A 9,989-nucleotide genomic window follows, 5' to 3' on the forward strand; every position below is an offset into this window, starting at 1 on the left:
ACCAGAGAAAAACCAAGAAAATAAATAAATAAATAAATAAAAGAGGTTTGCAAGAAAAACTTTTGCAAGATTTTCTACATACCAGTTCACCTAAAGAAATTAAAGCCTTGAGAAATGAGTTCATAAATGAATATAGTGTATTAATCAAATGTACTCTTTGGTACTTTTCTGTGGTCACCCAAGGGAAAATATATCTGCCATACGATGGCAAGCATAAAATCTTATCCTGATTTTCAGTTGAAAAGCCAATGTAATTGACATGTACTAATAATCAGATGAGTATAATACTTACTAATAGCTTTTCCTGTGTAAGTACAAGTGATATGCTTCAGTAGTTATCACAATATGCATGAGGCTACCATTTTTATACAGTATACACATAGGTATTCAAGTAATGTGTTCTAATAACCAGCACTGACCACTCCACCCTATGGTTAAATAACTGAAGCAATTATCATGTGAGTTGCTAGTCACTATATCTATATATCCTCCCAGGCCGGAATCAGTACTGGATGCTTTGCCTTATAGTGGTTTATGATACCATAAGGTATTTCTGACAAAGTTAGTAGGGATGAAGTTTTCACATTAAGTTGGATTTCTTTGCAGTGTATGAGAACGAAAGAAAACTACATGGTTACCAAAGAAACACTTATTTAAAGGGTTCTATCAACCTCAATCAGTGGTAGAAATACAGGAATAAGAACACCTTCCCCTCAATGACTGTAAAAGTCACCAGGCCTAATAAAATCCTTCTTACTATTAATAGTAAGTCACCAGGCCTAATAAAATCAGTTCTTGCTATTCCTTACAACTTTACTGCCCATTACACCTGTTGTTGGTGAATATTCTAAAAATTTTGCCTAAACACAGTGATTGTTTTATCTAGGTGTTTACTTTTTCATTTTATGACTTTTGATTTACTGCAGAGGGCCACTTTACCTTGACTCAGAATGTACTTGTATAAATTTATGAAATTCTTAGATTGCTATATTTTTTATTTTATGAAAAAAATTAAAACAAACTTTCAAAACAAAATAAGAGAACAGCAAAAGGTAATATATCATGTATTGCTACTATCAATGTAGTTACTCAGAGTACAAGATATGGGCATAAAAATATCTCCAAAGGATATTAGCACAAACCTCTCTTTTCAGTGAAATAGGAGAAAATAATAAAAATGTGACCTACCTGTTGGTGTGATTCTAAGTAAGTTTTCTTTGAGAAATAGTTTTGTTTAGTTATTACCTTTATAATTATTTATTGAATACTTTTATGTGCCAGACATTGTTCTATATATTAAAGGTATAACAATAAATAAAATAGGAAAAAATGTTTTGTACTCATATACCTAAAACTAAAGTCATAGAGATTACATTCTACTGAGAGAGCTTATACAGTATTCTGAGGCAAGGTATGTGAAGGATCTAGTATAAATCAACACTTTAGCATTACAGAAGCATGCCAAGAAATGCAGTGCAATTGATGAAAAAGATAAAGGCTTCTCCTTGAGCAGTGTTACCGGGCTCTTTACAGTAATGCCTTCAGGAGCCAGAATGAGGTTGGCTGCAGCTGTTGGCCTTTTCAGTAGCTGTTGCTACTCTCTCCTTGCTAAGGAAAGGCACAACTGTATGATTACAGGGTTGGCTTGGGTGGTGCTTCTCTTTCAAGGAGTCAGAGCCCTCCCTGAAGGTCAAAGGGCATTAAGTAATATGACTAGGGGCAGCCTTTGACTGGGATGACTCCCAGGACTGAGCACTCCCCAGACAATGCTTGCCTACTAAGGCCATAGCTGGAGCCTTCTCCCATGCATTTCCCTACACTCAGAGTTTGAATTAGATCTGCTAAGCTGGTGTAGACACTATGGAAACACACTGGTGTTTCTTCCATTGTCCACTTCAGCAAATTCCTTGCCTCTGCTTCCTCTACCCCAGATCACTTGCCCTCAAATTCCACAATGAGGAAATCCCTGGCAGGGCAGTCTTCAAGTCTGCCTGGTGTGTAGTGTTCAGGGAAAGCCAGAATGAGTGAAGGCAATAGTGAGCTAGGCTTGAAATCCTTTCAGTGCCTGGAGCAGCAAGCTGTGTACCAGCTGGATTGCTGGCCACAGGCTCCCAGTTATGGGCCCTGGCAGCTTTGCTGTGGTTCTGTTGAAGGTAAATCATGAGACAAGAGTAACTCAGAGCTAGGAAGTGTCAAGGGTATACCCAAGGGAAGAAATGCTTTTCTGAACAAGAGAAGTGGTCCATACTTCTTGATGAAGAATAGACCATTGACTGATAAAATTAATTAGAGAGCTTCAGGGTAGAGTTGAATAAAGGTCTCAGAAGTTCATTCCCAAAGACATCATGCAAGAATTCCTATTCCTAGGGTAAAGGCATTCATAATTTTCTATTCCTTCAAACTTTATAGTCCTAAACCTTAAGTGTAATCAGGGAAAAACAGGAATTCTTAGCACTCCTACCCTTCTGAATTCCTCCGCTTTTGAATCATTGTTAATTCTTTTGCTTGTTTATTATCTTGTTCCTGAGAACATATAATGTAAGGAATGGGAAGCATATGAATAAGACTTGCTTCTACATATGACCAAATCCAGGGCCCTGAGTCTCAGACTTGGGGTGCAGGAAACTGAGACATCTCTTTGTATCTCTTTTGTGAAGCAGAGCAATATGTTGAAGACAGAGGGGACCTTTTCTGTACCTGTATTTCAAGGATGCACTTAGTCTTGGGCTCAGCCCAGTTTTTGCCTGAGATTGTTGTGGAACTCCCTTTGGTCTGCAAGGAGTTACATCACCCTCTTTATCTATTTCCTCTCACCTGCTGCTTAACAGAGTAAAATTACAATGCCTTCTAGGACCCTAGCACTTTATTCTAGAGAAGAAACATAAAGATATCTATGTTAATGAGAAATAAAAATAGAATCAAGGGCTTTAAAAATTATCCTCAATTTTTTTAAGGAATCTGCCTGGAGGAATAGTCTGTTAATATTTTAACATCATTTCTGCCTTGTTTTTATTGCTTAAACTTTAGTAAATATACAATTCCCAGTCTGCTTTTTAAAGCACTATTAACAAAGTATTTCCCCCATTACTAAAAGTATTATGTATCCAACAGTTTGGTAATTGTATTATGTTCCTTAGATAAAGATTTATTTATTAATTCACTCATCGCTGGAAACACAAATTACATCCAATTTTTCTGTTATGAGTGATACTACAATGCAGATTTTTGCATTTCAGTTTGGAATCCCGCCTGTACAATTTAGCAAAATCCTGTCTCAAAACAACTAAAAAGGGTTGGGATGTCAATTAGTGCTAGAAAGCCCCTGGATTCAAGCTCCAAGAGTGGGGCCAGGAACTCCTCCTACGTCAGAAAAAGGAATTACCAGTCATCACAGGAGATTCCTATCACCTTACATAGCGCCAAGATTAGTGTGCATAACAAAGCATTACTCAACAACTTTTAGACCCAAGCATTTCCTAGTCACTTTCCCGCAACTCACTGTCCCTAAAGACTCAGTTTCTTCACTTTTCTTCCTTTATTTTTAGTTATTTCACGACTTTTTGCCTTTTGCTAAAATTTAGTGCCAGTTCTCTCAGTTTATTGTCTCTTTGGATTTTCGCTGGAACCCCATGCACATACATAAAAATATAAATGGAATGCTTTCTTTCCTTTTCAGTCTGTCCTTTGGCAGTTAAGTTTGTGTACTCCAGAGACAAAGTCTAAGAAGGTAGAGGAAACACATTTCCTCCCCTTCACTGGAAAGTATCTCGGATCCAAACCAATTGAACGCTAATTTCTTCATTTACGTTGCTTCTTGAATGTGCCTTCTCCTCTAGATCCCTGTGAAAGTTGTCTTCCTCCACTTCTCATATTCTCTGTAATCCTAGTTATCCTCCTTGACTAATAATCAAATGGTCTCCTATGGGGTTAAGAATACCCTTTAGTTATTGTGGGCTGATCAGGTCCACAATCTACTGAATGAGTGTAGAGTGAAGGCAAAATAAAAAAAGCAAATGGAATGATTTCAGGGCTCCCAGAGGATCAAAGCCCTCTCACAGAATTCAAGATTCTCTTAGGGCTAAGACCAAGACCTTCTCTGGATCACCTGTATTTATTTGGTTATCAGAAGAAGGGAGGGGAGTACTCAAGAAGGACAGACCCATCAAAGACTTCTCTAAATAAGGTATTAAGTTAATCCACTCAGTAATGAGATGCCTTAGGCTATAGTCCTTATCCAGTTGAGATCTGATCCAGGTGTCCTAGGCTGTGATCTTGTCTTGTCCTTTGAGGTTTTCTGACTTCATCCACCATTATAAGTTCAGGTAGGGATTAGTGATTCACAGAGGTTCACTTACTATGAGTCCGCCATTTCCAGAGAAGAAGCCTAGGCCTCGGACAGATTCACAAGTGAACACGGAAAGCCAATTAATTAATTTAAGTCCTGCTTAGGTCTGCTTTGTAGTGGTCTCCATCAGTTTCCCATTGCTTGAGGTGCAAGCTCAGTTCCTTCAACCTGCTACAGTTCCTGTTACTTCTGTTTCTTAGAAATGGCTGATTGTTATGTTGCATGACTGGTCACTGTGGTATACATTGTAAGAACCAAATAAATAACTGCCAAATACTTTGCTGCTTCTTTGCAAACACCATAAAACATCCTTCCCTGAGTCTTCGAGGCCTGATTTTTGTTTAGAGGTCAGTGCTCACTGACATTAAATAAATCTGCCTCCAAATCCTCGGTGATGTTTTGGTGTTTCTGCTTGCTGCAGCAATACAAAAACAAGAAAAAACAATGAATGTAAAAAATCAAAGAAATGATAAAATAATGTCCACTTCAGTGTGTGTCTCTGATGTAACTGGTAGAAAAAGAGGACAGGCATAGCCAAGATCCATGTTCATTTATTCCTATCAAGCTTGCAGTAGAATTAGAGTGGGGTAGTGAGTAATCCCATTAAATCTGTACTTTCAAGTCCACTGACATTCAACTTGATCTTCATTTCTGGCTGTGAGGGTGAGACCTGAGTTGTTCAACCCACACACTCCATCTCCCTCTTTTCAGCTTCAACTCAGTTCCCTGACTCTGGGTATCTTTTATGGTTGTGCCTCACCCTGGCATTAGGAGCCCTGTGGTGGAGCCAATCTATGGTTGCTTTGAGTCCTGGCCCCTTTCCAAAATGGTAACCATCCAGTTACCCTCTCTTGGGGACACCTGAACCAGAATCACTCACCTGCCACTGTAGCCCACAGTGTCCATTGCTCTGTTCCACTGGTGTGTTTCTCTGTGGAGATATTTAATGTCACCTGTAATCACCATGTCTTAGTAGGTTAGAATCACCTCTATCTTGCCCATGAATCTGGAATCCGAGAGACAGCACCATTTGCCACATCTGTCTTCTGTGCTGAGGTCCCTCTTTGCACTCTCCTTTAAGATCTAATTCTCACTTCAGATCCCAGGGACCCACTTCTCTGTTTCTCTTGCTTATGCTGCTATATTCCAGTCTGGATTTCAAATCTCAGAGAGGCTGATTTGCGGCTGCTCACTACTCTGCAGTCTTCCCAGAAGTCAATTGTTTTGTTGTCTGTGCTATTTATGTCATATGCATGGAATCATAGCCAAAACCAACATTGTGAAAATTCTCCTTATGTGATTTCTTAGGATTTTTAAAATTTTAGGTCTCATTTTAAGTGTTTAATTCATTTTTATTTTATTTTGTGTTTGATTTAAGATAAAGGTTCAAGTTCATTTTTTAAATGTAAATATCCAGGGGTTTTTGCATGTAGATAATTCTAGAAGTTTGCTGAACAGATTACTGGTTCTTAATTTGTTACTTTGGCACGCTTGTTGAAACTAAGTTGATCCTATGTGAACTGATTTATTTCTAGAGTTTCTGTATGTCTGTGTGACTAGCTTAATGCCAACAATGTATTGTTTTTATTACTATGATATCTTGATGAACATACTCAAATGCAAACATCCTCAGTAATACATTGGCAAACAGAATGCAGTAAATCATCAAAAAAGTTATACACTGTGAGTAACTGGATTCATCCCTGGGATGCAGGGATGGTTCAACATACGCAAAGCAATAAATGTAGTAGATCACATTAACAGAAGCAAGGACAAAACCAACATGATCATCTCAAGAGACACAGAAAAAGCATACGACAAAGTCCAAAACCTCTTAATGGGAAAAGTCCTACAGAAAATTTGAATAGATGGTCTTTATGTCAATCTTATAAAAGCCATGTATGACAAACAAACAGGAAACATTATACTGTATGAACAAAAGCTGAAAGCTTTCACTCTAAAATCAAGAATAAGATAGGGATGCTCACTATCATTACTCCTATTCAAAATGGCTCTCAAAACAGTAACTAGAGCAATTAGCCAAGATAAAGAAATAAAAAGAATAGAGGGAGGAAAGAAGAAGCTTGGTAGTGTTTTGAAAAAAAAAAAAAAATTTGGATGCCTCTAGCCTTGCTTTAAAGACTGATTTCAGCATTTGTGGATTTTTATGTTCCCATATACATTTTACATTTATTTTTCTATTTCTACAAAAAATATCATAAGGATTTTGATAGTGATTGCATTGAATTTGTACATTATTTTGAATGAATGAACCTTTAAACAATATCAACCCTTCTAACTGGTGAACACATGATGACCTCCCATTTGTTTATGCATTCTTTGATTTCTATCAATTTTTTGTGTTCAGTAGAAAATTTCTTCATTTCCATAGGTATTTATATATCCTGAAGTGTTTTTTTTTGTAATGTTATTAATGAAATTGTTTTCCCAATTTCCTTTCAGATAGTTTGTCTCTGAATCAAGACAATTGTTTAATGATATAATTTAAGTTTATTGGTACCATTTAGGTGTACATAAAAACTCTCTTCCCTCTCCTCATTCACAAAGCTTGGTTTTCATTTTATCCTTTTTGTCATATTTTCTTTCTCCTTCTTTCTTTTCCCTTACTCTTCCTATTTCCCTTTTCCTTTTGAACAGTTTCTTTCTATTTGCTAATATCTATTGTACATTTATGTTCTTACTTGCATTTTCAGTTTCTCACACCAGAGAGGTAATGTGATATTACATGTGTCCGATTTATTTGACTTATGATTATGGTCTCAGGGTTCATCCATTTAGCTACAAATGTCTCAATTTTATGTCTTTATGGCTGAGTAATACTCCATTACATAAAAAACCCATCATTTTTATTTATTCATTTTATTTATTCAATGATAGGCATTTGAATTGCTCGTAAGATTTAGCTGTTACAAACTGCGCGGCTATAAATATGTGTTTGCATGTATCACTGTGGTATGATGATTTTAATTCTTCTGGGAAGACACCCAGGAGGAGAATATCTGGGTCAAGAGGGATTGCTAACCCTAGTTTTTTGAGGATTGACCATACTGATTTCCACACTGCATCAGCCTACAATCCCACCAATAGTGGAGAAGGATTCCTTTTTCCCTACAACTCTGTTGGCATTTTTTTTTTAAGTTGTTTTCTTAATAATAGTCATTCTTTTTGGAGTCAAATGGAATCGCAGCATAGTTTTAATTTGCATTTCTCAAATAACCAGTGATTTTAAACATTTTTTCTATACTTATTTGCCATTTGTACTTCTTCTTCTGAGAAATATCTATTCATCTCAGATGTCCATTTTTGGATTGGGTCTTTGAATTTGGAGGATCTGATTTTTTTTCAGTTCTTCATATGTTTAGATATTAGTCGCTTGTCTGAAGAAAAGGTGGCATACATTTTTTCCAAAATTAGGTTGCCTTTTCACTCTGCTGGTGATTTCTTTTGCTGTGGAAAAGCTATTTAATAAGATGAGATCCTAGTTGTTGATTTTTTGTATAGTGCCTGTGTGATAGAGGTTTTGTTCAGAAAGTCTTTGCCTACAACTATGTCTTCCAGAGTTTTACTTATTCTCTCTTCCAGAAGATTTAGTGTTTCTGTTTTAGTATTTAGATCTGTGATCCACTTTGATTTCAGTTTAGTGCATGATAATAGACATGGGTCTACTTTAATATTCTGAATGTATAAAGACAGCTTTTCCAGCACTATTTATTAAAAAGGCTGTCTTTCTTCCAGTGAATGTATTTGGCCCCTTTGTCAAAGATAATGTGGGTGAGTGCTGTTGGAGTTCTTCCTCTGTCTTCTAGTCTGTTGCAACGATCCTCAGGTTTGTTTGACCACCAGTACCATGCTGTTTTTTATCACAGTAGCTCTGTAGTATGATTTCAACTTGGGATTGTGTATCAAAACAATTTTGATTTTTGTCTATTGACTTCATGGCCTGTAAGTTTACTGAATTTTTTTTTAGTTCTAACAGTTTTTAGTGAAATATTTGGAGTGTTGCATGTAAGATCACATCATCTACAAAAGGGGAAATTTTCACTTTTTCCTTCCTTATTTTAAATGTGTTTAACTTCTAAGTTGCCTACAACTTCCAGCAGAAGTGAAAAGAATGAGCATTGCTGATGTTAGATGAAAAAAAATTCCATTTTTACCACATTATATTGTTGGCTATGTGGGCTTTACATAATCACCTTTACTATTTGAGGTAATTCTGTTGTTGCTGTTGGTACCAGGAATTGAACTCACAATCTCATGCTTGTCAGGCAGACTTTGTACCACTGAGCTATATCCCTGGCCCAAGGCACTTTCTTTATACATCTAATTTGTGGAAATTTTTATCATGAAATAAAAAAATAAATTTTGTCAAATACTTCTTCTGCATCTATTGAGACCTTGTAATTTTGTCCTTTCTTTTGTTAGTTTGGTGTATAACGTTAAAAGACTTTTACAGTTTAAACCCTTCTAAGGATAGCCTTGTATCCAAGGATCATCCTACTTTATGCTGGTGTGGGACACTTTTAATACAAAGTTGAATTTGGTTTGCTAGTTTTTTGCTGAAGATTCTTGCCTCCATTTCATCAAAGATATTAGCCCACAGTTTTATTTTATTCTGACCTCTTCATCTGGCTTTGTTCACCAAATAATGTTAGCCTTATGAAATTGACTTCGAATTAAGCATCCCTCTTCAATTTCTTGAAGGAATTTTTAAAAATTGGCATGAATTTTTCTCTAAATATTTGGTAACATTCACCAGTAAAGCCATTTGATTGTGGACTTTTTCTCTTTGAAACTTTTTTATTCCTTATTCAGTCTCCTTATAATTTAGGTTTGTTCAAGTTTTTATTCCTGCATGAGTAATATATTTCTAGGAAATTTATCACTTTCTGTCTTATAAGGACACCTGTGATCAATTTTGGGATCTATTTGGGAAATCCATGATAATGTCCTTACTTCAAGATCCTCAATCTAATCATGTTTGCAATATCCCTTTGAATTATAAGGTAATACTTATGGGTTCCAGAGTTTGGAACTTGAATAAATTGTGAAGCAATCTTCTAACATCCTCTACTATGCTCTTTGCTTTAAAGGTCATATTCCTTACCAGCAATATAAATCAGAGTTTTCTAAATTAAAAAATGGAATTGACTGTAACCAGATGGGAAAGTAAAAGTGCCAAAAACACTTAGAATGATCCAGGAATAACTAGAATCAGACAGCTGAACAATATCAGAAACCTTCATGTCTCTTTACTTCTTTCCTTTGTTCTTTCCTGCACATATGCTTGTATATTTTCTCAAATAATATCTGCCCCTCCCTCTTTCCTTCTCTTTCTCCTTCCTCTCCTATTGTCATTATGTATCAATCACCCTTAATCTTGCTTTCAGAAGAAAGCTTTGGTTACAAGTGATAGAAGAATGCCTAGTATTAACTCCTTATTTCTTGACCAAAATTATGAAAATGCCTTATAATTGTTTGCTATTCTTATTGTCTAGAATAGTTTGTAAATCATACCAAGTCATAAATCCCACAAGCAAATCACAAAAAATTTATTTACTTTATTTTTATATATTATATCACCAGAGATAGCCTAAAAGTTTCTTGAATTATGAAAATGCTCCAT

This window comes from Chinchilla lanigera, unplaced genomic scaffold, assembly GCF_000276665.1.
Source record: "Chinchilla lanigera isolate Chin_1 unplaced genomic scaffold, ChiLan1.0 scaffold00073, whole genome shotgun sequence".
NCBI lineage: Eukaryota > Metazoa > Chordata > Mammalia > Rodentia > Chinchillidae > Chinchilla > Chinchilla lanigera.